Below are 26,691 nucleotides of genomic sequence, written 5' to 3'. Positions count from 1 at the left end.
GTGATTGTCTAAAGAATATGGAAAGTGCACAAATGTGTTGTTCAAAACAACTAAAGGTTTAACTAAATGATTACACGGTCAAGACAATTAATAACACAATCACTATCAAAAATTGCATGGACAAAATAATTATCAGCACGGTATTCATGTTTGTTTGATTAACTTTCCAAAATTGGCACTTTCAAATTTGTAATAATAGATCCAACTTTACCATTAAAGAAGGTTTGTCATTACAATTCCATGGATACTAAATATGATAGGTCTACTCCTTCTCAATCAGGAATTACAACTTAATAAATGTAATAAGGAATCCCCAATGTTATCTTATGAGACGGGTTCGGCCTCACAGTAGTAAAAAATTAATGTGAGAGTTTTTCACTACCAGGACATGTAAAATTTAAAAGCAAATGCCCTGTCTTTCAGTTACACAGTACCCTGCCTCTGGTCGATATGGCAGTGGGGCCCTGCCATCAGGCTGCAATGGCAGGCCTGGGAAATTCTTTAAAGTACTACTTCAATGGGTGGCATAAGCAGTGCTGCAGCCCCACTCATAGCATTTAATTTACATGCCATAGGCGTATGTAGTCACTTTAGTAGGGACTCATAAGTAAATTAAATATGTCACTTAGGTATATACCAGGGAGAGAGCCAATGCACTGTAGCCCTGGTCAGCAGTGGTAAAGTGCCCAGAGTCCTAAGGCCAACAAAAAGAAATCAGTGAAAATGTGAGTCAAGCAGGCAAAACGTTTGGGGGAAGACCATCCTAGGGTTGTCAGTTCTAACAAATGTCCCGCCGCTGAAAGTGAGGAGAACTACCCAACCTCCTGGGAGTTCTCATCACTAAGGCACAAGAACCTAGAGAAACCATCAACACTGGCATGGTCCGACCCAGGTCAGCCGTAAAGTACATTCCCTGTAGGAAGATGGACCAACTCAACAATTTTAGATTCTCACCTCTCATTTGTAATAGCCACCTGAGGGGCCTATGATCTCTGTGAATACGGAAGTAAGTCCCACACAGACATCTTCTCAACTTCTTCAGTGCCAAGACCACAGCAAAGGCTTCCTTTTCAATTAAACTCCACCTCAGTTCCAAGGGAAGTGACTTCCTAGAGATGAAAGCTACAGGTTGGTCTAGGCTCTCATCGCTAAGCTGTGAAAGTACTGCCCCTATGCCAAGCTCTGAGGCATCATGAATTCCTTGAAAAAGATAGGGGGGTTTAGCACAGGGACTGTGCACATGGTTTGTTTTAGGGAGTCAAATGCTTTCTGGCATGCCTCACTCTAAATCACATTTCCGGGTTGCTTCTTGGAAGAAGGGGCAACAATGGCGCCATATCCCTTGACAAACCTCCTTTAGTATCCTGTGAGACCCAGGAAGGCCCTCAGGTCGATTTTCAGAGGGCTCACACACCACAATAGTCTCTGCTTTGGCCTGGAGAGACTGCACCTTACCCCGCACCCCAAGGTGTCTCAAGTACACCACAGACCAATGCCCTATTTGGCACTTACTGGTCTAGATAGTCAGGCCTGCATTTCACAGAGCCTGAGGCAGTTCCTGCAGGTGAATTAGGTGGTCTTTCCAGCTGTTACTGAAGACAGCTATGTCATCTGTCAGAGTCACCAGATCCTCGGGGTCTGTGCACGTTCCCAACACGTCCACCACTGAACAGCTCCAAGACTCTGATAGATAAATCACAGAGACTGAGAGAGTTCAAGAGGGGAAGAGGGGATTAGGAAGGGAACAGCTGGGAAGGAGACCTGTAGTAAGAAAAAGGTTAGAACACACAATATGAAAATTATATCTCCTAAAATCAATACTAGATTATGATTCTAAGCCTAGTCACTCTGAAAACATGAACAATCTAAGAGTTAAGATTAAAATGACTAAGTTTCAAGATGGCCGGATACCTGTAGGGGAATCAAGATGAATTAAATGAAAACTTTCTTATTCAAGTACTTTCCTTTACATGAGAATCAGAAAAAACATTCTGACTAAATTTTAAACCAGTCATATAAATCCGGTTTTGAGAATGTATACTAGGACCATACAATATTGCATCTAGAAACTCTGGCCTTCTGTGTACTCTTAAAATGTTTCAACACAAATTGCGCATATTGCAGATATATATATATATATATATATATATATATATATATATATATAGTAAACACCATAAAAGGATTGTGCACCATGAATAACACAATATGGATTCAGGAAACAAATCACATAACTTGTCAACTCGAATATTACATAATAAATATCTTAGAATAGTAGCATACAATAAACAACATGAATTTAAACTCGAGGAGAGAATCGTGCGTCTTGACAATTCGAGTGTTACCATGTAAAATACCAAGAAATGGTAGCACGCAATGAATATCAAAGTCAAGTCATCATTAATCATATCGAGCGTCTTGCCGATTCGTAAAACACGATGTAAATGTCAAGGAATAACAGCTCACAATAAATAACAAGATCAAAGTACAATGAAACGAATCGCGCTTCTTTTGCCGATTCTTAAGCCACCATTTTCAAATGTCAAGAAATGGTAGCGTGCAATGAACAACAAAGTTAAATGCTCATGAAACGAGTTGTGCGTCTTGCCAATTCGTAAAACATCATGTAAATGTCAAGAAATAGTAGCGCAATGGACAATAATGTTTAAACAACATAAAACGAATCGCGCGTCTTGCCGATTCTTAAGCCACCATGTAAATGTCAAGAAATGGTAGCGCGCAATGAATAACAAAGTCAAACCTTTATGAAATAAATTGTGCATCTTACCTATTTGTAAACTACCATATAAATGTCAAGAAATGGTAGCGCGCAAGTAATCTGTTACTCATTTAAGAATTTAAACCAAGAATATGAAAATTCTAAATAACGGTGTCGGGACAGTCCAACCACCGTCTTACCACCTGGAACAATGATCACCAATGAAGGATTAGGGCAGAAGACTGGAAGATCCAAATAGGCACCGGGCCAGGAGCTCAGGAAGAAGCTGCTGCTCTGCACCGGGACCTCTGAATAGTGAGTACTGGGAGTTGGGCTGGCTCTCTTTTACAGAGTCTTGGCCCAGCCCAGAACCACGCCCAGGCATGTTGCAGGGAAAGTTTCTGGAAGGCCCCTGGAAAGGGGCCACACCCTAACACACCCTGAAAACCTGCAGCAATACATTGAAAAGGAACAGTATTTGTAAGCATATTAAAAATACGTTTTCAGGATTGAACTCTGCAATGCAAAAGGTTAAACCACAACATATCAGCACAATGCATAAATTACTTTGTTTTGAGAGTGTTGGGTTTTTGCATTTTTGTCGCCAATAGAGCGCGTACTGCTCTGGTCTTGACAGTACTCCCCTCTCCCAGACGCACTCTAGGGCCTGGTTTTCTTGGATTAAGACGATGAAAGCGTTTCACAAGTACTGGAGCATGAACATCAGATGCGGAAACCCATGAGTTACTTTCAGGACCATAACCTTTCCATGAGATTAAGTACCATAGATTACGCCCTCTCAGTTTAGAATCCAACACTTTCTTGACTTCGTATTCTTCTTCCCCTTGTACTAGAACAGGAGCTGGATGAGGGTGGACCTTTTGGACTGCCTTTTTCAAGAGGGAAGTGTGGAACACTGGATTAATCCGTAAGGATCTGAGCAATTGTAGTTTATAGGTCACCGGATTGATTTGCTGAAGGACAGTATAAGGACCTATGAATTTAGGGTTAAGCACGTGCTTCTTCTTGAAGTCTAAATGTTTTGTGGAAAGCCACACTTTGTCACCTGGTTGATATTGCAGTCCCTCACAATGTTTTTTGTCATAATGCCTTTTATATTTTTGTTTGGCTTTTTCTAAATGCTGTTGAATCAGTTTCTGGGTTTGATGTAAATGCTGAATGGTTTCTGACACAGCTTGAGTAAGAGAACTTTCTTGAGGAATTGTGATGGGCAAGGTGTCAGGATGATAGTCAAATAAACCCAAAAAGGGTGTAACGCCAATAGAAGTGTGAAATGAGTTATTGTAAGCTAACTCAGCTACGTAGTTGTTTCAAAGTCTGATTTAGTCTCTCCGTTTGACCATCTCTTTGATTATGGTGACTAGTAGATAGCGTAGATGTCACTTGGAGTGTTTTACACCATGTCTTCCAGAAATTGGAGGAAAATTGTGACCCCCGATCGGAGAGGATAACCTTTGGCAGTCCATGATAACGAACCACTCTGTTCAGTAAAATAGTTGCCAATTCACTAGAAGTGGGCAATTTTTTACAGGCGGTGAAATGTCCATATTTCGTGAGACTATCTACTACCACCAGAATTACTGAATGCTGTTGAACCATTGGCAGACAGTAATAAAGTCTAAAGAAATGTGCTCCCATGGACGACTTTGGGTTGGAAGTGGATGTAACAACCCTTTTGGTTTTGAATGACTTGTTTTAATGCGAGCACAAACTTGACAGTTGTTTCCCATTGCTTTTACATCTTTTGTTAGGGTAGGCCACCAAAAATAGCGTTGGATCAGTTCAAGAGTTTTAGGAGTACCTGGGTGACCTGCAGTAGGTATAACATGCAACCAATGAAACACTATCTTGAGAAGTTTGGTAGTGGGTACGAACAAACGAGTGTCATGAAAGGGTAAATCTTGCTTGATTGACCTTTGGGGATCTGCTTGGGCCCATTTTTGCCATTTTTCAACAGTGAAAGAGATGCGAATTTCTTCAAAGAAATCTTCAGTTTTTATGATACATAGAACCTTGTCAGGAGCAATAATAGCTCTGGAGGCTTGAAATGCAGGCAACGTGTTAGACTCTTGATGGGACAAGGCGTCAGCCTTGCGATTATCTTTACCAGGCCGGAAGGTTACTACAAAATCAAATTCAGCAAAAAAAAGCATCCAGCGTAATTGCCGAGGGGTCAAAAGTCTGGCGGAACTCATTAATTGAAGATTACGATGATCAGTATATACTGTAAGAGTGTATTTGGCACCCAACAAGTGATGTCTCCATTCTTTAAAGGTGTCACGAATCGCCAGAAGCTCTTTTTCAGCAATGACATAGTTCTGTTCGGCTTCGTTCAACTTCTGAGACATATAAGCTACAGGATGAAGTTGACCAGGGTCTTTATTTTGTTGTGTTAAGACGGCTCCTATTGCTACATCTGAAGCATCAGCTTCCACTATGAAAGGTTGATTCGCATTAGGATGAGTCAAGACTGGGGCAGTGGAGAAAGCTTCCTTCAAAGTCGAGAAGGCTTGATCAGCTTCTGGGGACCATACAAACTTTTCTTTCTTTCTTAGTAGCTTAGTGATTGGAGCCACTGTCTGGGAGAAATGAGTTATGAACCTCCGGTAAAAATTTGCAAACCCTAGGAAACATTATACATCACGAACAGTCTTTGGGGTGGGCCAATCAGATACAGCTTTTACTTTCTTTTCTGCCATCACCATACCTTGAGGGGTAAGAATAACCCCTAAAAACTCAACTGTGGTAACATGAAACTCACACTTGGTTAGTTTGCAATATAAATGGTGTTTTCGAAGGGCTGCAAGAATTTTCTTGACATTTTGGACATGTTTGTTTTCATTGTCTGAGTAGATCAAAATGTAACTGATGTAGACTATGGCAAATATGTCGAGGTACTCTCTAAGAACGTCATTCAAGAAAAATTGAAATGCTGCTGGAGCATTACACAGACCAAAAGGCATGACGGGGTATTCAAAAAGGCCATATCTTGTCTTGAACGCTGTTTTCCATTCGCCACCCTCTCTCATTCTGACCAAATGATAAGCACCTCGAAGGTCAAGCTTCGTGTAGATTTTTGCTTTCTTTACTTTTTCCAATAAGACCGGAATTAGGGGCAAAGGATATTTATTCTTGATGGTGACTTTGTTCAAACCCCTATAGTCGATGCAAGTTCGAAGTTCTCGATTAGCTGTTGGAACAGAAAACAAAGGCGAAGCTGCAGGAGACTTAGAGGGGCGAATGAAGCCATTCTCCAAAAATTGATCTAGGTATTTTCGTAAATGTTGATTTTCATGGTCTGACAGGGCATATACACGACAGTTGGGAAGTATCGCACCTGGGGCTAGATCAATTTGACAGTCATAAGATCTATGAGGAGATAGAGTCTCTGCTCCTTTCTCATCAAATACATCTTTGTAAGATGAATACTGTTTGGGCAGCTGAATTTCTTTCTCCGCGGCAGTAGCTATGTAAGAGTTGCAAACTTTTGGTACTTGAATCTTTTGGAGACATTGTTCGTTATATAGCGCAGATGAGAACACGATTTTTCGTTCTGCCCAATTGATCTCTGGATTGTGATGACTTAACCATGGCAAGCCGAGGATAATCCCATATTGTGGAGCATGGATCACGTCAAAGATGATTTTCTCTTTATGTTTCTTTCTTTGAATCTTATCTTCACAAATCATCGACAAGGGGATAGTCTGAAGAGTTACTGGACCTCCAGTCAAGAGTTTTCCATCGACTGCCTGGATGATTTCTGGGGTCTCCTTTTCAATACATGGGATCCCCCATGCACGAACCAATTGGACATCAACAAAATTCCCAGTAGCCCCAGAATCGACTAGAGCATTTTTTTAAATAGATCTTTTTCTTGGCCTGAACTCTTATTTCCAGTTTAAGATGTCTAGATTGTGAAGGGTCCACGGTGACACCCAAGAGCAACCCTTCTCTGCATCTCGGGTGTTTTAGATTTCCAACTCCACTGGTGCATTGGCTGCGACCTTCTGAACTGGACCTTGCTTGTTCTTTGGTTTGATTGGACAATCTTTGGCAAAATGACCTTTTCGCCCAGAATAAAGACATTGTCCATTTTTTCTGCGGAGGTCCTTTTCATCTTTGGTCAAAGGTCTTCTGATGGTTCCAATTTCCATTGGTTCCGGTGTTCTTTCTTTCGGAATTCTTGAGTCTCTGTTATCATGAACACGCCATGAATATTTTTCAATCTTTTTGGGCGTTCCTTTACGTTCTGCTAAACAATGATCAAGTCTCAAGACAAGATTTATTCATTCTTGACAGTCTGTAGGTTGTGGATAAATTTGCACTAAGATATCTTTTAATTCCTCTTTGAGTCCCTTGTAAAACAAGACCGCTTGTTTTATTTCAGGCCAGGATGTCTCGGCAACCAGCCGGTTAAAGTTGGTTAAATACGACACTAGGTCTTGATTTCCTTGGCGTAAATCTAATAATTCATGATCTGCTGACTGTGTTACAGTTCTACGATCAAAAACGCTCTCAAATTCACAAACAAAATTTCTCCAGTTATACAACGAGGGACTATTTTTACGCACAAGAGGAATTGCCCAAGTAGCTGCATCCCCAGACAGATAGGATAACAAGAAAGCTACTTTGGACTGGGCATCGGGAAAAGTATTTGGTCTGCAGGTGAAGTGTAGTTCCACTTGAACCAGGAAAGATTGCGCTTTCAAAGGGTCACCTGAGAAACGTTCTGGGGGAGCTAAAGGAATTGCAGAAGGAACATTTAGGGAAATCGGATTACTTCCAGAAGCCTGAGAAGAAGTACCTGGCCAAGACACACCTGTGGGACTTTGTTCCTTCTTCTCTACCTTATCTTGCAACTGACTCACTCTCTCTGCTAAGCTAGTTGTCAATTCTTTGGATGATACCACCTCTGCTTGGAGCTGGGTGATAGCCTTGACTAACTCATCTAGCGTGGCCATGCTGAGAACATACACAAGCCAGGAGGATAATAATTTGTGGGCTCACTATTCTGTCAGAGTCACCAGATCCTCGGGGTCTGTGCACGTTCCCAACACGTCCACCACTGAACAGCTCCAAGACTCTGATAGATGAATCACAGAGACTGAGAGAGTTCAAGAGGGGAAGAGGGGATTAGGAAGAGAACAGCAGGGAAGGAGACCTGTAGTAAGAAAAAGGTTAGAATACACAATATGAAAATTATATCTCCTGAAATCAATACTAGATTATGATTCTAAGCCTAGTCACTCTGAAAACATGAACAATCTAAGAGTTAAGATTAAAATGACTAAGTTTCAAGATGGACGGATACCTGTAGGGGAATCAAGATGAATTAAATGAAAACTTTCTTTTTCCAGTACTTTCCTTTACATGAGAATCAGAAAAAACATTCTGACTAAATTTTAAACCAGTCATATAAATCCTGTTTTGAGAATGTATACTAGGACCATACAATATTGCATCTAGAAACTCTGGCCTTCTGTGTACTCTTAAAATGTTTCAACACAAATTGCACATATTGCAGATATATATATATATATATATATATATATATATATATAGTAAACACCATAAAAGGATTGTGCACCATGAATAACACAATATGGATTCAGGAAACAAATCACATAACTAGTCAACTCGAATATTACATAATAAATATCTTAGAATAGCAGCATACAATAAACAACATGAATTTAAACTCGAGGAGAGAATTGTGCGTCTTGCCAATTTGAGTGTTACCATGTAAAATACCAAGAAATGGTAGCACGCAATGAATATCAAAGTCAAATCATCATTAATCAAATCGAGCGTCTTGCCGATTCATAAAACACAATGTAAATGTCAAGGAATAACAGCTCACAATAAATAACAAGATCAAAGTACAATGAAACGAATCCCGCTTCTTTTGCCGATTCTTAAGACACCATGTAAAATGTCAAGAAATGGTAGCGCACAATGAACAACAAACTTAAATGCTCATGAAACGAGTTGTGCGTCTTGCCAATTCGTAAAACATCATGTAAATGTCAAGAAATAGTAGTGCGCAATGGACAATAATGTTTAAACACCATAAAACGAATCGCACGTCTTGCCGATTCTTAAGCCACCATGTAAATGTCACGAAATGGTAGCGCGCAATGAATAACAAAGTCAAACCTTTATGAAATAAATCGCGCGTCTTGCCTATTTGTAAACTACCATATAAATGTCAAGAAATGGTAGCGCGCAAGTAATCTGTTACTCATTTAAGAATTTAAACCAAGAATATGAAAATTAAAAATAACGGTGTCGGGACAGTCCAACCACCGTCTTACCGCCTGGAACAATGATCACCAATGAAGGATTAGGGCAGAAGACTGGAAGATCCAAATAGGCCACCGGGACAGGAGCTCGAGAAGAAGCTGCTGCTCTGCACCGGGACCTCTGAATAGTGAGCCCTGGGAGTTGGGCTGGCTCTCTTTTATAGAGTCTTGGCCCAGCCCAGAACCACGCCCAGGCATGTTGCAGGGAAAGTCTCTGGAAGGCCCTCGAAAGGGGCCACACCCTAATACACCCTGAAAACCTGCAGCAATACATTGCAAAGGAACAGTATTTGTAAGCATATTAAAAATACGTTTTCAGGATTGAACTCTGCAATGCAAAAGGTTAAACCACAACATATCAGCACAATGCATTAATTACTTTGTTTTGAGAGTGTTGGGTTTTTGCATTTGTGTCGCCAATAGAGCGCGTACTGCTCTGGTGTTGACATCATCCAAGCAAGCAGCACTGAAGGCTTCCATATCAGCTTCCATATCAGGAAAGACTTGGTTCACCAACTGCTGTAAAGTGGCCGGGGCATTCCTGCATCCAAAGGACATCACTTTTAATTGGTAGTGCCCTCCGGAGTGAAGAAGGCTCACCTCTGACTTCTGATGTAGTGCTCGTTCGGGCAGCTTATGGTACCAGCATACACAGGGCTGGGCAAGGGGATACTGGAGGGTTCAATCACCCCCAACTCCAGTATCTTAGAAACCACATCTTTGATGTTGACCCTCACCTAGTCAGACAGCCTATATATTTCATTCTTGACAGGGGAACTGTCTCGTGTGTCAATATCATGGGTACACAGATGGGTGATCCCCGAAGTGAGGGAACACAGAGAGAAGAACTGTACTAGCAATTGGTGACAGTCCCTCTGCTGTTCTGAAGTCAGGGTAGATGAGAGGTTTATACCTTCCACTAACCCATCTTTCTCTTTGAAGGCTAGCAAGTTAGGGGGAGGTGCACTCTCCTCTTCCTCCCGCCAACTGTTGCCAGCAACATGCTGACTTCAGACCACTCATAGTGGGGTTTGAGGTGGTTGATATGGACGACCCTTAGGGAGTGTTTGGGGACTTGTGGTCCACCAGGTAGATGGACCCCTCCCTCTCCATCACCTCATAGGGCTAGACCAGCAATCCTGGAGGGCCCTCGGCTCCACTGGCTCCATAACCCACACTTTTTGTCCAGGCTGAAATTCCACAGGGTAGCCTTCTGGTTGTACACTGCTTCATTACCTCCTGGCTTGCCTCCAAGTTTCAGAAACTTGCTTCTAAAACTTGGTGATCATCCCCACAGGGCTAGCATGTAGCTAACCACATTCTGGTGTGGTTTCTTCAGAGCTTGCTTTTACTTCTCCCTAACCAGACTGAAAGGTCACCTTATAGGGTGCCCATACAGCAATTCAACTGAGCTAAAAACCAACTCCTTTCTGTGACACATCTCTGTAAGCAAAGAGTAAGTATGGTATAATGATATCCCAATTATGCTTCATAGGCTCTGGTAGGCCCTTAATCATGCCCTTGAGGGTCTTGTTGAACCTCTCAACAAGTCTATTGGTTTGTGGATGATAGGGTGTGGAAAACGTATAAGTAACTCCACACTCCTTCCACACTGGTTGCATGTAAGCAGACATAAAGTTGGTGCCCCTGTCAGACACCATTTCCCTGGGGAACCCATTCTGGTAAAAATCCCCATTGGGGCCTGAGTTACTGCAGGTGCAGTTGTGGTTCTCAGTGGGATAGCCTTTGGGTACTGTGTGGCATGGTCCACGAGAACAAGGATAAACGTGTGTCCAGAGGTGGTCTGAGAATCCATGAGCCCAACAATGTTGATGCACACCCTTCAAGAGAGGTGCCAATGATAGGCAAGGGATTCAGAGAAGCTTTCAGCTTCTGCTTTTTTCCTACTGGTCTGACAATTCAAGCAGGTCATACAGAAGGCATCTGAGGAACTTTCATCCAAGGCCAGTAAAAGTGGGAGATAAGCCTGGCAAAGGTCATGTTGTGGCCCAGATGACCTGCCAGGGGTATCTTGTGAGCCAACCCCATTATGAAGGCCCTGTAGCACTGGGAGACCACCAGGGCCCTTTTTGCTCCATGCACAGGGGCCTTTGGCTCACTGACTGAGAGGCCATCCTCCCAATAAATGTGGTGATTCCTCCACCAGCTGCCTGAGCTTCAGCCTGTTGCCTCATGCCCTCAAGGGTTGAACAGTCTCTCTGAGCATGTCACAATTCCTTGATGGGGTGGGTCCTTGTTCTTGCCATCCAGCAATTTCAGGCAGGTCACCATGGGAGACGATGCCCTCCTCAGTGGGTTGTAGGGAGACCTCCTCTGGCACCTCATCCACCTTCAGCTGGGAGACATTAGGGTCTGGTTTCACACGCCTCTTGCCCTTTCCTCTCTTGGAAGTTGTCCAGTTCATTTTTCCATACTCCAGACTTCTTTGAGTCCCCTCCCGGGTAGCGGGACGTGGTGGTTGCACAAACCCACTCAGGAAACCCCATCATTTCCAGGTGTGACCTAAGCTCCACTTTCTTCCAGGCAGTGTGCTCCAGGTCATTTCCTAACAAAAATTCCACAAGCATACCGGGGCTCGCAGCAACTTTCAGAAGACTTTAGACCCCTCACTCAAATTGAACAAGGGCCACTGGATAGTGACACTCAAAATGTCAGCTACTACAACCTGGTGGAATTGGTGGAATATGTTGGGGACCATCTGCTCTGGGGCCACCAGTTGACTCCTTACCAGTAGCAGCTGCTACTGAACAGGGGTGCCGGGGTGGGTCAGGGAGCAAAGGGACAGGGGGGCTTTAAAAAAAGGTAAACAAAAAACAAAAACACCTACCTTCGAGGGGAAACGTATTTGTCTCCCCTCCGTCCTCTTTCCAGCTGCACAGGCTCCCAGCCAATCACGATGCTGCTGAAGGCAGCGTTGTGATTGGTCTGAGCGGCCTGCTTTGCCGCTCAGACTGGCAATGGGAGCCCGTGCATGTTCTCCACCTGGCTGTGCTATACAGCCGGGTAGAGAACATGCAAAGTGGGCATGTCTTTTTGGCCGGCCGAATACGGTCGGCCAAAAAGACTTGCACACTTTGTGTGCATATAGCCCTCCTCTGGCACCCTCCCTCCAGCCCAGCCCCAACCCGCCCTACAAGGAAAAATAAAATGATAATAACGTAATATACATTATTATCATTTTATTTTTCCTTTTTGGAAAAACAAGTAGGGTGACGATCTTCCGCCTTAGAGGGGGAGACGCCCCTTCTCCTTACCATAGTCAAGCTGGCTCCTGTGTCCCTCAGAGCCCCAAGACCTTGCCAATTGATGGTGACCCACTGCCTACTCTTTGCAGTATTAGAAGGCAGATGAGCTTTAGGCACCATCGCCTCATCACCCAGGGGGCACTAGGGTGACCTCACTGACTCCCCCACCCCGACTGAGTGGGACAGACACCTCCCCAAGCACCACCCCTGGTGTGTTTCCTCCAGTGGGAGGCTGTCCCCTTTTGGAACACTTGGCATCACCCTTGTCCTGCCCATACTCATAGCCCTCATTGCACTTGGAAGTGTAGTTGTGACTCTTGTCAGGGAAGCTCTTTCTCTGGTTGCCGGTTCGGGAATGGGACCCTTTCTCCTGTGAGTTGTTTTGGTTGTGGTTAAATTTTAAACCAGTCATATAAATCCTGTTTTGAGAATGTATACTAGGACCATACAATATTGCATCTAGAAACTCTGGCCTTCTGTGTACTCTTAAAATGTTTCAACACAAATTGCACATATTGCAGATATATATATATATATATATATATATATATATATATATATATATATATATATATATATATATATAGTAAACACCATAAAAGGATTGTGCACCATGAATAACACAATATGGATTCAGGAAACAAATCACATAACTAGTCAACTCGAATATTACATAATAAATATCTTAGAATAGCAGCATACAATAAACAACATGAATTTAAACTCGAGGAGAGAATTGTGCGTCTTGCCAATTTGAGTGTTACCATGTAAAATACCAAGAAATGGTAGCACGCAATGAACATCAAAGTCAAATCATCATTAATCAAATCGAGCGTCTTGCCGATTCATAAAACACAATGTAAATGTCAAGGAATAACAGCTCACAATAAATAACAAGATCAAAGTACAATGAAACGAATCCCGCTTCTTTTGCCGATTCTTAAGACACCATGTAAAATGTCAAGAAATGGTAGCGCACAATGAACAACAAACTTAAATGCTCATGAAACGAGTTGTGCGTCTTGCCAATTCGTAAAACATCATGTAAATGTCAAGAAATAGTAGTGCGCAATGGACAATAATGTTTAAACACCATAAAACGAATCGCACGTCTTGCCGATTCTTAAGCCACCATGTAAATGTCACGAAATGGTAGCGCGCAATGAATAACAAAGTCAAACCTTTATGAAATAAATCGCGCGTCTTGCCTATTTGTAAACTACCATATAAATGTCAAGAAATGGTAGCGCGCAAGTAATCTGTTACTCATTTAAGAATTTAAACCAAGAATATGAAAATTAAAAATAACGGTGTCGGGACAGTCCAACCACCGTCTTACCGCCTGGAACAATGATCACCAATGAAGGATTAGGGCAGAAGACTGGAAGATCCAAATAGGCCACCGGGACAGGAGCTCGAGAAGAAGCTGCTGCTCTGCACCGGGACCTCTGAATAGTGAGCCCTGGGAGTTGGGCTGGCTCTCTTTTATAGAGTCTTGGCCCAGCCCAGAACCACGCCCAGGCATGTTGCAGGGAAAGTCTCTGGAAGGCCCTCGAAAGGGGCCACACCCTAATACACCCTGAAAACCTGCAGCAATACATTGCAAAGGAACAGTATTTGTAAGCATATTAAAAATACGTTTTCAGGATTGAACTCTGCAATGCAAAAGGTTAAACCACAACATATCAGCACAATGCATTAATTACTTTGTTTTGAGAGTGTTGGGTTTTTGCATTTGTGTCGCCAATAGAGCGCGTACTGCTCTGGTGTTGACATCATCCAAGCAAGCAGCACTGAAGGCTTCCATATCAGCTTCCATATCAGGAAAGACTTGGTTCACCAACTGCTGTAAAGTGGCCGGGGCATTCCTGCATCCAAAGGACATCACTTTTAATTGGTAGTGCCCTCCGGAGTGAAGAAGGCTCACCTCTGACTTCTGATGTAGTGCTCGTTCGGGCAGCTTATGGTACCAGCATACACAGGGCTGGGCAAGGGGATACTGGAGGGTTCAATCACCCCCAACTCCAGTATCTTAGAAACCACATCTTTGATGTTGACCCTCACCTAGTCAGACAGCCTATATATTTCATTCTTGACAGGGGAACTGTCTCGTGTGTCAATATCATGGGTACACAGATGGGTGATCCCCGAAGTGAGGGAACACAGAGAGAAGAACTGTCCTAGCAATTGGTGACAGTCCCTCTGCTGTTCTGAAGTCAGGGTAGATGAGAGGTTTATACCTTCCACTAACCCATCTTTCTCTTTGAAGGCTAGCAAGTTAGGGGGAGGTGCACTCTCCTCTTCCTCCCGCCAACTGTTGCCAGCAACATGCTGACTTCAGACCACTCATAGTGGGGTTTGAGGTGGTTGATATGGACGACCCTTAGGGAGTGTTTGGGGACTTGTGGTCCACCAGGTAGATGGACCCCTCCCTCTCCATCACCTCATAGGGCTAGACCAGCAATCCTGGAGGGCCCTCGGCTCCACTGGCTCCATAACCCACACTTTTTGTCCAGGCTGAAATTCCACAGGGTAGCCTTCTGGTTGTACACTGCTTCATTACCTCCTGGCTTGCTTCCAAGTTTCAGAAACTTGCTTCTAAAACTTGGTGATCATCCCCACAGGGCTAGCATGTAGCTAACCACATTCTGGTGTGGTTTCTTCAGAGCTTGCTTTTACTTCTCCCTAACCAGACTGAAAGGTCACCTTATAGGGTGCCCATACAGCAATTCAACTGAGCTAAAAACCAACTCCTTTCTGTGACACATCTCTGTAAGCAAAGAGTAAGTATGGTATAATGATATCCCAATTATGCTTCATAGGCTCTGGTAGGCCCTTAATCATGCCCTTGAGGGTCTTGTTGAACCTCTCAACAAGTCTATTGGTTTGTGGATGATAGGGTGTGGAAAACGTATAAGTAACTCCACACTCCTTCCACACTGGTTGCATGTAAGCAGACATAAAGTTGGTGCCCCTGTCAGACACCATTTCCCTGGGGAACCCATTCTGGTAAAAATCCCCATTGGGGCCTGAGTTACTGCAGGTGCAGTTGTGGTTCTCAGTGGGATAGCCTTTGGGTACTGTGTGGCATGGTCCACGAGAACAAGGATAAACGTGTGTCCAGAGGTGGTCTGAGAATCCATGAGCCCAACAATGTTGATGCACACCCTTCAAGAGAGGTGCCAATGATAGGCAAGGGATTCAGAGAAGCTTTCAGCTTCTGCTTTTTTCCTACTGGTCTGACAATTCAAGCAGGTCATACAGAAGGCATCTGAGGAACTTTCATCCAAGGCCAGTAAAAGTGGGAGATAAGCCTGGCAAAGGTCATGTTGTGGCCCAGATGACCTGCCAGGGGTATCTTGTGAGCCAACCCCATTATGAAGGCCCTGTAGCACTGGGAGACCACCAGGGCCCTTTTTGCTCCATGCACAGGGGCCTTTGGCTCACTGACTGAGAGGCCATCCTCCCAATAAATGTGGTGATTCCTCCACCAGCTGCCTGAGCTTCAGCCTGTTGCCTCATGCCCTCAAGGGTTGAACAGTCTCTCTGAGCATGTCACAATTCCTTGATGGGGTGGGTCCTTGTTCTTGCCATCCAGCAATTTCAGGCAGGTCACCATGGGAGACGATGCCCTCCTCAGTGGGTTGTAGGGAGACCTCCTCTGGCACCTCATCCACCTTCAGCTGGGAGACATTAGGGTCTGGTTTCACACGCCTCTTGCCCTTTCCTCTCTTGGAAGTTGTCCAGTTCATTTTTCCATACTCCAGACTTCTTTGAGTCCCCTCCCGGGTAGCGGGACGTGGTGGTTGCACAAACCCACTCAGGAAACCCCATCATTTCCAGGTGTGACCTAAGCTCCACTTTCTTCCAGGCAGTGTGCTCCAGGTCATTTCCTAACAAAAATTCCACAAGCATACCGGGGCTCGCAGCAACTTTCAGAAGACTTTAGACCCCTCACTCAAATTGAACAAGGGCCACTGGATAGTGACACTCAAAATGTCAGCTACTACAACCTGGTGGAATTGGTGGAATATGTTGGGGACCATCTGCTCTGGGGCCACCAGTTGACTCCTTACCAGTAGCAGCTGCTACTGAACAGGGGTGCCGGGGTGGGTCAGGGAGCAAAGGGACAGGGGGGCTTTAAAAAAAGGTAAACAAAAAACAAAAACACCTACCTTCGAGGGGAAACGTATTTGTCTCCCCTCCGTCCTCTTTCCAGCTGCACAGGCTCCCAGCCAATCACGATGCTGCTGAAGGCAGCGTTGTGATTGGTCTGAGCGGCCTGCTTTGCCGCTCAGACTGGCAATGGGAGCCCGTGCATGTTCTCCACCTGGCTGTGCTATACAGCCGGGTAGAGAACATGCAAAGTGGGCATGTCTTTTTGGCCGGCCGAATACGGTCGGCCAAAAAGACTTGCACACTTTGTGTGCATATAGCCCTCCTCTGGCACCCTCCCTCCAGCCCAGCCCCAACCCGCCCTACAAGGAAAAATAAAATGATAATAACGTAATATACATTATTATCATTTTATTTTTCCTTTTTGGAAAAACAAGTAGGGTGACGATCTTCCGCCTTAGAGGGGGAGACGCCCCTTCTCATTACCATAGTCAAGCTGGCTCCTGTGTCCCTCAGAGCCCCAAGACCTTGCCAATTGATGGTGACCCACTGCCTACTCTTTGCAGTATTAGAAGGCAGATGAGCTTTAGGCACCATCGCCTCATCACCCAGGGGCACTAGGGTGACCTCACTGACTCCCCCACCCCGACTGAGTGGGACAGACACCTCCCCAAGCACCACCCCTGGTGTGTTTCCTCCAGTGGGAGGCTGTCCCCTTTTGGAACACTTGGCATCACCCTTGTCCTGCCCATACTCATAGCCCTCATTGCACTTGGAAGTGTAGTTGTGACTCTTGTCAGGGAAGCTCTTTCTCTGGTTGCCGGTTCAGGAATGGGACCCTTTCTCCTGTGAGTTGTTTTGGGGGCCTGAAAAGAGCTCTTTTTTTTATCTCCCCCCTCCTTCTTCTGGTGGAAACCATGAACACCCTTTTGGGAGTTCCCCCAGATACATTTTAGACACTCTGGTGCTGACCCAGAGGGCTGTCTCTTCAGCAAGCTTCATGGGGTCAGTCAGTTGCTATCCACTATGGCTTGGTGCAGTTCCGGAAAACAGATATCAAACATGTGCTCCCTCAAAATGAGGTTGTAAAGTGCAGTGAAATCATCTACCTTGCTGTCTCTCACACATCCCTTCAGTGCCTTGCTAGAGTAGTCTAGGAAATACACCCAGGGCTGTGTACGAAGTTTGTGACTGCCCCTGAACTTCTTCCTATATCTCTGAGGAGTCAATCTACATTTCTTGAGAAGAATGGCCTTCATGGTAGTGTACTGTGTTTGTCCTCTACCTTTAGTGTTAGGAGTGTGTCCCTCCCCACTGTGGGCATATACCTCTACAAGCTAACTCATATTCCTTCCCCAAGTACTCCTCAGGAACCTTGTCCACCCTTAGAGCCACTTCATAGGCTGAGAACCACTTGTCAGGGTTGTCTCCCACCACATTGTTGCGCACCAAATATTTTGATATGTGGACCCTACCCTCTCAATGGGACACTGCAGGTATGCTGCCACCACTACTATTGGACTCCTCCTGCCTTGCCTTAATGTCCCATTCTTAAGCTTACGGGGCACCTTTTTCTCGTCCATCCTTAGCTTGGCCAGTTCCAATTTAAGTTTCCTCTCCTTTTTACTGTCCTCCAGCTCTTGTGGAGACATTCCTCTCGAAGACACACTGCTCCCTGTTCCATCCTGAGCATCAGAGGCATCCATGTTGTCTGTTGGGGCTGAGCGGGGCTCTCCTTTGGAACCCTGGTATATGCTCTCCCTTTTCTCCTTCTCTGATAGTGCTCCCTCCTGCTCCTCATTGTACTCTGAGGTGGGCTGACATCTTTGTACTTCCTCAAGTCCACCTGGAGATCCAGTTTGGTGGCATTTTTGTCTGATTTCAGCCCTTTCTACTTACAGAGCTTCAGCAGCTCAGCCCTGCTGAGGGTGTCAAGATAGCAGGCATAGTATAAAAAGAAGGTTTAGGGATCTAAGGGCCAGATGTATCAAGCCTTTTTGCATTCGCAAACGGTGCGAATGCCCGTTTGTGAATGCAAAATTGCCTCTCAGTATTTATGAAAGGCATTCGCAACGCAAATTTGAGGAATCGCTAAAATAGTGGCCCCGTAGGCAAGGGTCGCTCCCCGGGGGGTAGGGGGACAAATTTATTTTAGGCAATTTCTGCCCCCCCTGGGGGCAGATCGGCCTATTATTATTAGGCCGATCTGCCCCCAGGGGGGGCAGAAACCTCTAGGCGCCAGGGCTAATTTTTTTTTTGTGTTTTTTTTTTTTTGGGGAGATGGGGAGCGACCCCTTAGGCAAGGGCCACTCCCCCGGGGGGGGCAAATTGTAGTTAGACCATTTCTGCCCCCCTTGGGGGCAGATCGGCCGATTTATGTTAGGTCAATCTGCCCCCAAGGGGGGCAGAAACCACTAGGCACCGGGGATCTTTTTTATTGCGCCAATGTCACGCAAGGGGAGCGACCCCTTAGGCAAGGGTCACTTCCTGGCGGGAGGGGGGTGGGGGAGCAGGGTGGCAAATATATTGTAGGTCATTTCTGCCCCCCCCCGAGGGCAGATCGGACTATTATTAGTAGGCCGAAGCCTCTAGGCGCCAGGGATAATTTTTTTGCGTATTTTTATTTTTTTGTTTTGTTTTGTTTTTTAGAAGTGGGGAGCAACCCCTTAGGCAAGGGTCACTACCCGGGGGCAAATTTATTTTAGGTCTTTTCTGCCCCCCACTGGGGGCAGATCGGCCTATTGCTATTAGGCCGATCTGCCCCCAGGGAGGGCAGAAGCCTCTAGGCACCAGGGATAAAAAAAAATAGTTTTTTGTTTTTGTTTTGTTTTTTTTAGAGGTGGGGAGCGACCCCTTAGCCAAGGGTTGCTCCCCGGGAGAGTGGGGGGAATTTATTTTAGGCCTTTTCTGCCCCCCCGGGGGCAGATCGGCCTATTATTATTAGGCCGATCTGCCCCCAGTTGTGGCAGAAACCTCTAGGCGCCAGGGATAAAAAAAAATGTTTTTTTGTTTTGTTTTTTTAGAGGTGGAGAGCGACCCCTTAGTCAAGGTTCACGCCCCTGGGGGCCAAATTGTATTTAGACCATCTCCCGCACTCTAAAACATCTTATCCCACAGCAAGCAAGAAGACATTTGATTATTTTGGGTTTTAGTTTTACATTTGGGCCATGAGAGCTTGGCTTACTCTCAAAATCGTCCCACTTGGAATGGTGAGGACTGCACTTTATGGACTTTGGAACGCTGCCATGTAGAAAAATCCACAAGACCTAGACACATCTGAAAACGAAACATCTGGGTGATTCCAGGTTGGTGTGTTTCACATGCACCCGCACCATTTTTGTACCCACAATCCCCTGCAAACCTCCAACTTTGCTGGAAATCACACATTTTTCCCACGTTTTTGTGATGGAACCTTCCGTAATCTGCAGGAATCCATCAAATTTCCTACCACCCAGCATCGTCTCATGTATAACGATAAAAGGTTTGCTGCACTTGTCAGCCTAAAAATGTTTTTTTGCAAACTGCCCTTTTGGACCCCGTTTGGTTCCTCCTCAATATCGACATGTTTTTGGCTCTTCCCTTTCACAAGCACTTGGCCCCCCTACACAAATGAGGTATCATTTTTACCGGGAGACTTGGCGGAACGCTGGGTGGAAGGAAATTTGTGGCTCCTCTCAGATTCCAGAACTTTCTGTCACCGAAATGAGAGGAAAAAGTGTTTTTTTGGCCAAATTTTGAGGTTTGCAAAGGATTCTGGGTAACAGAACCTGGTCAGAGCCCCACAAGTCACCCCATCTTGGATTCCCCTAGGTGTCTAGTTTTCAAAAATGCGCTGGTTTGCTAGGATTCTCCAGGTGCCGGCTGAGCTAGAGGTCACAATCCACAGGTAGGCACTTTGTAAAAAACACCTCTGTTTTCTGTGAAAAAATGTGACGTGTCCACGTTGTGTTTTGGGCCATTTCCTTTCATGGGCGCTAGGCCTACCCACACAAGTGAGGTACCATTTGTATCGGCAGACTTGGGGGAACGCTGGGTGGAAGGAAATTTGTGGCTCCTCTCAGATTCCAGAACTTTCTGTCACCAAAATGAGAGGAAAAAGGGTTTTTTTGGCCAAATTTTGAGGTTTTCAAAGGATTCTGGGTAACAGAACCTGGTCAGAACCCCACAAGTCACCCCATCTTAGTTTCCCCTAGGTGTCTAGGTTTCAAAAATGCACTGGTTTGCTAAGTTTCCCCAGGTGCCGGCTGAGCTAGAGGCCAAAATCCACAGGTAGGCACTTTGTAAAAAACACTTCTGTATTCTGTGAAAAAATGTGATGTGTCCACGTTGTGCTTAGGGCCATTTCCTTTCGTGGGCGCTAGGCCTACCCACACAAGTGAGGTACCATTTTCATCGCAGATGTGGGGGAACACTGGGTGGAAGGAAATATGTGGCTCCTCTTAGATTCCAGAACTTTCTGTCACCGAAATGGGAGGAAAAAGTGTTTTTTTAGCCAACTTTTGAGGTTTGCAAAGGATTCTGGGTAACAGAACCTGGTCAGAGCCCCACAAGTCACCGGATCTTGGATTCCCCTAGGTGTCTAGTTTTCAAAAATGCACTGGTTTGCTAGGTTTCCCCATGTGCCGGCTGAGCTAGAGGCCAAAATCCACAGATAGGCACTTTGTAAAAAACACCTCTGTTTTCTGTGAAAAAATGTGATGTGTCCACGTTGTGTTTTGGGCCATTTCCTTTCGTGGGTGCTAGGCCTACCCACACAAGTGAGGTACCATTTGTATTGGCAGACTTGGGGGAACACTGGGTGGATGGAAATTTGTGGCTCCTCTCAGATTCCAGAACTTTCTGTCATGGAAATGAGAGGAAAAAGTGTTTTTTTTTGGCAAAAGGTTTGAGGTTTGCAAAGGATTCTGGGTAACAGAACCTGGTCAGAGCCCCACAAGTCACCCCATTTTGGATTCCCCTAGGTGTCTAATGTACAAAAATGTGCTGGTTTCCAAGGTTTCGCCAGGTGCCAGCTGAGCTAGAGGCCAAAATCCACAGGTAGGCACTTTGTAAATAAACACCTCTGTTTTCTTTGTGAAAATGTGATGTGTCCACGCAGTGTTTTGGGGCATTTCCTGTCGCGGGTGGTAGGCCTATCCACACAAGTGAGGTGCCATTTTTATTGGGAGACGTGGGGGAACACAGAATAGCAAAACAAGTGTTATTGCTCCTTGTCTTTCTCTAAATTTTTTCCTTCCAAATGTAAGACAGTGTGTAAAAAAGACGTCTTTTTGAGAAATGCCCTGTAATTCACATGCTAGTATGGGCACCCCGGAATTCAGAGATGTGCAAATAACCACTGCTTCTCAACACCTTATCTTGTGGCCATTTTGGAAATACAAAGGTTTTCTTGATACCTATTTTTCACTTTTTATATTTCTTCAAATTAATTGCTGTATACGCGGTATAGAATAAAAACCCATTGCAAGGTGCAGCTCATTTATTGGCTCTGGGTACCTAGGGTTCTTGATGAACCTACAAGCCCTATATATCCCTGCAACCAGAAGAGTCCAGCTGACATAACGGTATATTGCTTTAAAAAATCTGACATCGCAGGAAAAAGTTACAGAGTAAAACGTGGAGAAAAATTGTTGTTTTTTTACCTCAAGTTCAATATTTTTTTTATTTCAGCTGTTGTTTTCTGCAGGAAACACTTGTAGGATCTACACAAATGACCCCTTGCCCAATTCAGATTTTTGTCTACTTTTCAGAAATGTTCAGCTTTCTGGGATCCAGCATTGGTTTCTCACCCTTTTCTTTCACTAACTGGAAGGAGGCTGAAAGCACAACAAATAGTAAAAATGGGCTATGTCCCAGTAAATTGTCTAAATTGTATTGAAAAATTGGGTTTTCTAATTAAAGTCTACCTGTTCCTGAAAGCTGGGAAGATGGTGATCTTGCCACCGTAAACCCTTTGTTGATGCCATTTTCAGGGAAAAAACCACGAGCTGCCTTCTGCAGCCCTTTTTTCCCATTTTTTTGAAAAAAACAAAATTTTCATTGTATTTTGGCTAATTTCTTGGACTCCTTCAGGGGAATCCACAAAGTCTGGGTACCTCTAGAATCCCTAGGGTGTTGGAAAAAAAGGACGCAAATTTGGCGTGGGTAGCTTATGTGAACAAAAAGTTATGAGGGCCCAAGAGCGAACTGCCCCAAGTAGCCAAAAGAAGGCTTGGCACAGGAGGGGAAAAGGCCTGGCAGCGAAGGGGTTAAATGGCCATTTTCTTTGTAGTTCTGATGAGGTTGTGGTGTGTGGGAATGGCGGTTTTGAGGGCTGTATGGTCGGCTGGAGTCTTTTGGTCTTCCATCTTCTCCCAAGGGCAGGGGAGGACCAGCTGGCTTTCTAGGGAGGGTGCTTGTGGGAGAGTTTCCCAAGGTGGGCCAGTGTATTGGCGCAGTCGGAGATATATTAGTGGCAGTTGTGTGCTGATGAGTTGGCATCCATGGTGGCTGTAGGTGGTCTTTGGCGGAGGACAGAGGCGAGTTGATCTTCGGAGACCTTGCTCCAGCTTCTTCGTGGGTGGCGGTGGGTGCATTGGTGTTCGGTAGGTTTGGTGAAGAAAAAGTGGACGCAGTGGTGATCAGTCCAGTGTAGTTCGGAGGTGAGGGTGATAAAGATGTCATTGCTAGCAGAGAGGACGGGGTTGAATGTGCGCCCTGCTGAGTGGGTTGGCAAAGTGGCCAGTTGTTTGAATCCCACAGTGACGAGGTTCTCCAGTAGGTAGGATGTGTTGTAGTCATTTAGGTTTTCCAGGTGCAAAATCAGGTTGCACAGGAGGATGTACTCTGTTAAAGTGATAGCGTGGTGTGTGATGAAGTCAGCTCTGGATTCGCTGAAGAGTGACAGAATCGTGGGGGTCTGTAGATGAGGGTGGCGTGGAGAGTGGTGTTCGGGTTGGTCTGGATCTGGAAATGGAGGTGCTCCATGCCAGGAGAGTAGTTGTCAGGGCGAGTAGTGAGGCGGAGAGTGTTCCTGTGAGCGATGGCGATGCCTCCTCCCGGTCAGTTGATGCAGTCCTGTGTATGATTTTGTAGCCATCGGGAATGGCAGTGGCGATGTTCGGGCTGAGGTGGGGGTCATCCAGGTTTCTGTGAAGAAGGCGACATCTGGAGAGATGGAGTCGAGCAGGTCCCAGATTGCCACCACGTGTTTGCTGAGGGAGTGGGTGTTGGGAAGAATGCAGCTGAGCTGGTCTGTTCCAGTACTAGGTGGGCATGTGGTTGGAGGGTCCGGTGTGCAGATGCAAGAGAAGGTGCAGTTACAGCAGGCGAACGGGCCTTGAGTGTCCTCTGGCGATGAGAAGGGGCAGGCAGTAGATTGTCCATTGCTGAAGGCATGGAAGGTGGCAGCGTCATAGTGATGGAAGGTGTGAGAACCAGGGTCCATGGCACTGGGCGTGGTCCAGGCACAAACAGGCTTGTCTTCGGCACGCCTTTGGCCACCATTAAAAAGGGCAGGGAGGTGGGAGGGACTGGTCAGCTGGGAGGCAGGAGGCGGGAAAGCGGCACTGAGAGGGGGCAGGGCCACAGAGATGGAGCAGCGGCAAGGGCAGGAAGGGAGAGGAACATGGGAAGCAGCAGAAAAGGGAAAAGGGCGAGCAAAGTGGCAGAAATGAAAATCAAAGAGAAAAATAAAGGAAAAAGCAAAAAAAGCAGAGACAAAGGAGACAGAGACAGAGGTCACGACTGGACCACCAGGGATGAAGTACAAGCAGGAGCCTGCTGGTGGAGGAGGGCCTCGAATGCGCAAACCTGGAGCAGCACGAGGGGCAGCAGCAGACAGGTGGAGCTGAACAGTCGGGAGCAGCAGACCCACACTCACTTAAGAAGCAATGTGTAAAATACCACTTTAAATAACAGTGAAAACACCACACAAAAAGATACCACACCAGGTTTGAAAAATAAAGCTTAATTTAATGAACATAAAAAGACCAAAATGACTAAGATCCAATTAGTAGAAGTTGAAATCTGAATTTTTAAATAATAAACTTAGTTTAGTTCTTAGAAGCATAGAGCATCTACGGGCCATCTGGTTGTGCTAGACCACCTCAAATCTGAAAAGTCAGGACGACCGCAATGGAGCATACAGGGACCAACCTTGACCTGCTGAAAACAGTACCTTGGTTCGAAGTTGTTTCAACATGGAGAGCAAGATGCAAGGAGCAAAGAACTCTGCATTGGCGTCAATCCCGCAGAAGTAGGTGATGTGTTAACTCAGCCGTGCAAAGTCAGAAATGCATCAGGAATGGAGGCAATGCATCGCACAGTCTGCAATGCAGTATTCCTGATCCTCACAGCAGCAGTGATTCACCAGCATCAGCAGTGACGTGGTGTCTGCGATCATCGCAGCAGCAGTGATGCTTTGATGGAGTTGCACCGGTTAGAAGCTGAGCAGCAGCGTTAGTGCATGGATTTTGGACTTGAGCAGCACGCTATACCCACTTCCAAGGGCCCAGGACTGAATTGACACCACTTGAGAGGGCAAGATCTGCAGCAAGCAAAGTCCAGGTGCTGTAGGAGATGAGTTGAAAGTCTTTGCGCTCCTGAGACTTCAGAAGAACACGAGGCAAGCCAGCAAGCCCAAAAAGTCACTCTGGTTCTGGGTTCAAGTGTTTCTGGTCCAGGCCTTCTCACCCAGATAAGGAGGGCAACAAGTCACCACAGCAAGAAAGCAGTTCTTCAAGAGCAGCAGTCCAGCAGAGCAGCAGTCCTTGTAGCAGCACATCAGTCCTTCCACAGGTCCAGAAGTGTACTGAGTTGGTAGGATCAGAAGCCTAGTTCTCATACCCAGTGGTGCCTTTGAAGTGGGGGAGGATTCAAGGAATGGCTTTGAAGTATACAGAGGTCCTCCCTTCCTGCCCTGGCTCCAAATTCACTACACGGGGTATGCAACCCTTTGAGCGGGGACAGGACACTGACTATTCAGGTGTATCAGCCCCTCTCTCCCAACTTGCCCAGGATGACCCATCAGGATTTTGGTGGCCCATCAGTCACACCTAAGCTCACTTTGTGGGTGGTTGTCTAGAGGGAATGCACAAGTCAAGCTGCCACCCCACTCCAGACGTGTAATGGAGACTCTCTGCAGGTACACAGGGCTAATAGCAAGAAAATGCTAACTTTCTAATAAGTAAAAAGAACAGATAATGGAAGTCCATCATCTGTTTTTTTTCTAAAAAGTGGCATTTTGAAAATTATAATAATTGATCTGACTTTATCATTAAAGAGGATTTTTCATTACAATTCCATTGGTTCTCAATCAGGAATTACAACTCATTAGATGTAATAAGGACTCTCCAATGTTATCCTATGAGAGGGGTAGGACTCACAATAGGAAAACAAATTAGTGAGTTTTTCACTACAAGGATATTTAAAACTTAAAAGTATATGTCCTGCCTTTTAGTTTTACAGCACCCTGCACTACGTGCTACCTAGGGCCTACCTTAGGGGTGACATAGGTAATAAAAGGGGAGTTTAATGCTTTGCAAAGGGGTTTAAATGCCAAGTCAACATTGCAGTGTGCCACTGCATTCAAGTTGCAATGGCTGGCCTGGAACATTAAGTGCTACCTAGGTGGGTGGTACAAGCAGTGCTGCAGGCCCACTAGTAGCATTTACTGTACAGGCCCTGGGCATATGTAGTTCACTTTACTAGGGACTTATAAATATTTAAATATGCCAACTAGATATATGCCAATCAAACCATGATTTAGGGAGACAGCGTATGCACTTTAGCGCTGGAGAGCAGTGGAAAAATGACCAGAGTCCTAAGGCTAACAAAAAGAAATCAGGGAAAAAATGTGTGGGAAGCCGACAAACACTTTGGGGGAAGAAGTTTGAGGGAAGACCACCCTAAGGCTGTTAAGTTCAGCAAAACCCAATAGTCCCTTTCTTTGTGCAAATAAGAATCATATGTCCCCATTATGTACTTATTTAAAACATGTCTCTACACCGGTACTGCATACACCCACCTGCTAGAAAATACTGCTACTGTTCAATTCAAGTTATATGCATTGGTTATTTTCTTAATTTTAACATTTGTATCAAAATTGTATGGCTGCCACGTTTGGGTGGTGTCTCTCCTGTTTATCTTTGTAGGACATGCAATTGTATTTGCGTGTCATAATTAAAAAAAAATGATCATTACAACAGCTTGCCAAGGCCAGAACTATTAGACTTTTGGGTTTTCTAGTCTTTTTAAAATAATGGACTCAGTCACCATTTCTGCTAGG

The sequence above is a fragment of the Pleurodeles waltl genome, chromosome 3_1 (assembly GCF_031143425.1).
Source record: "Pleurodeles waltl isolate 20211129_DDA chromosome 3_1, aPleWal1.hap1.20221129, whole genome shotgun sequence".
In the NCBI taxonomy this organism is placed as follows: Eukaryota; Metazoa; Chordata; class Amphibia; order Caudata; family Salamandridae; genus Pleurodeles; species Pleurodeles waltl.
This window is presented reverse-complemented; position numbering follows the sequence as displayed.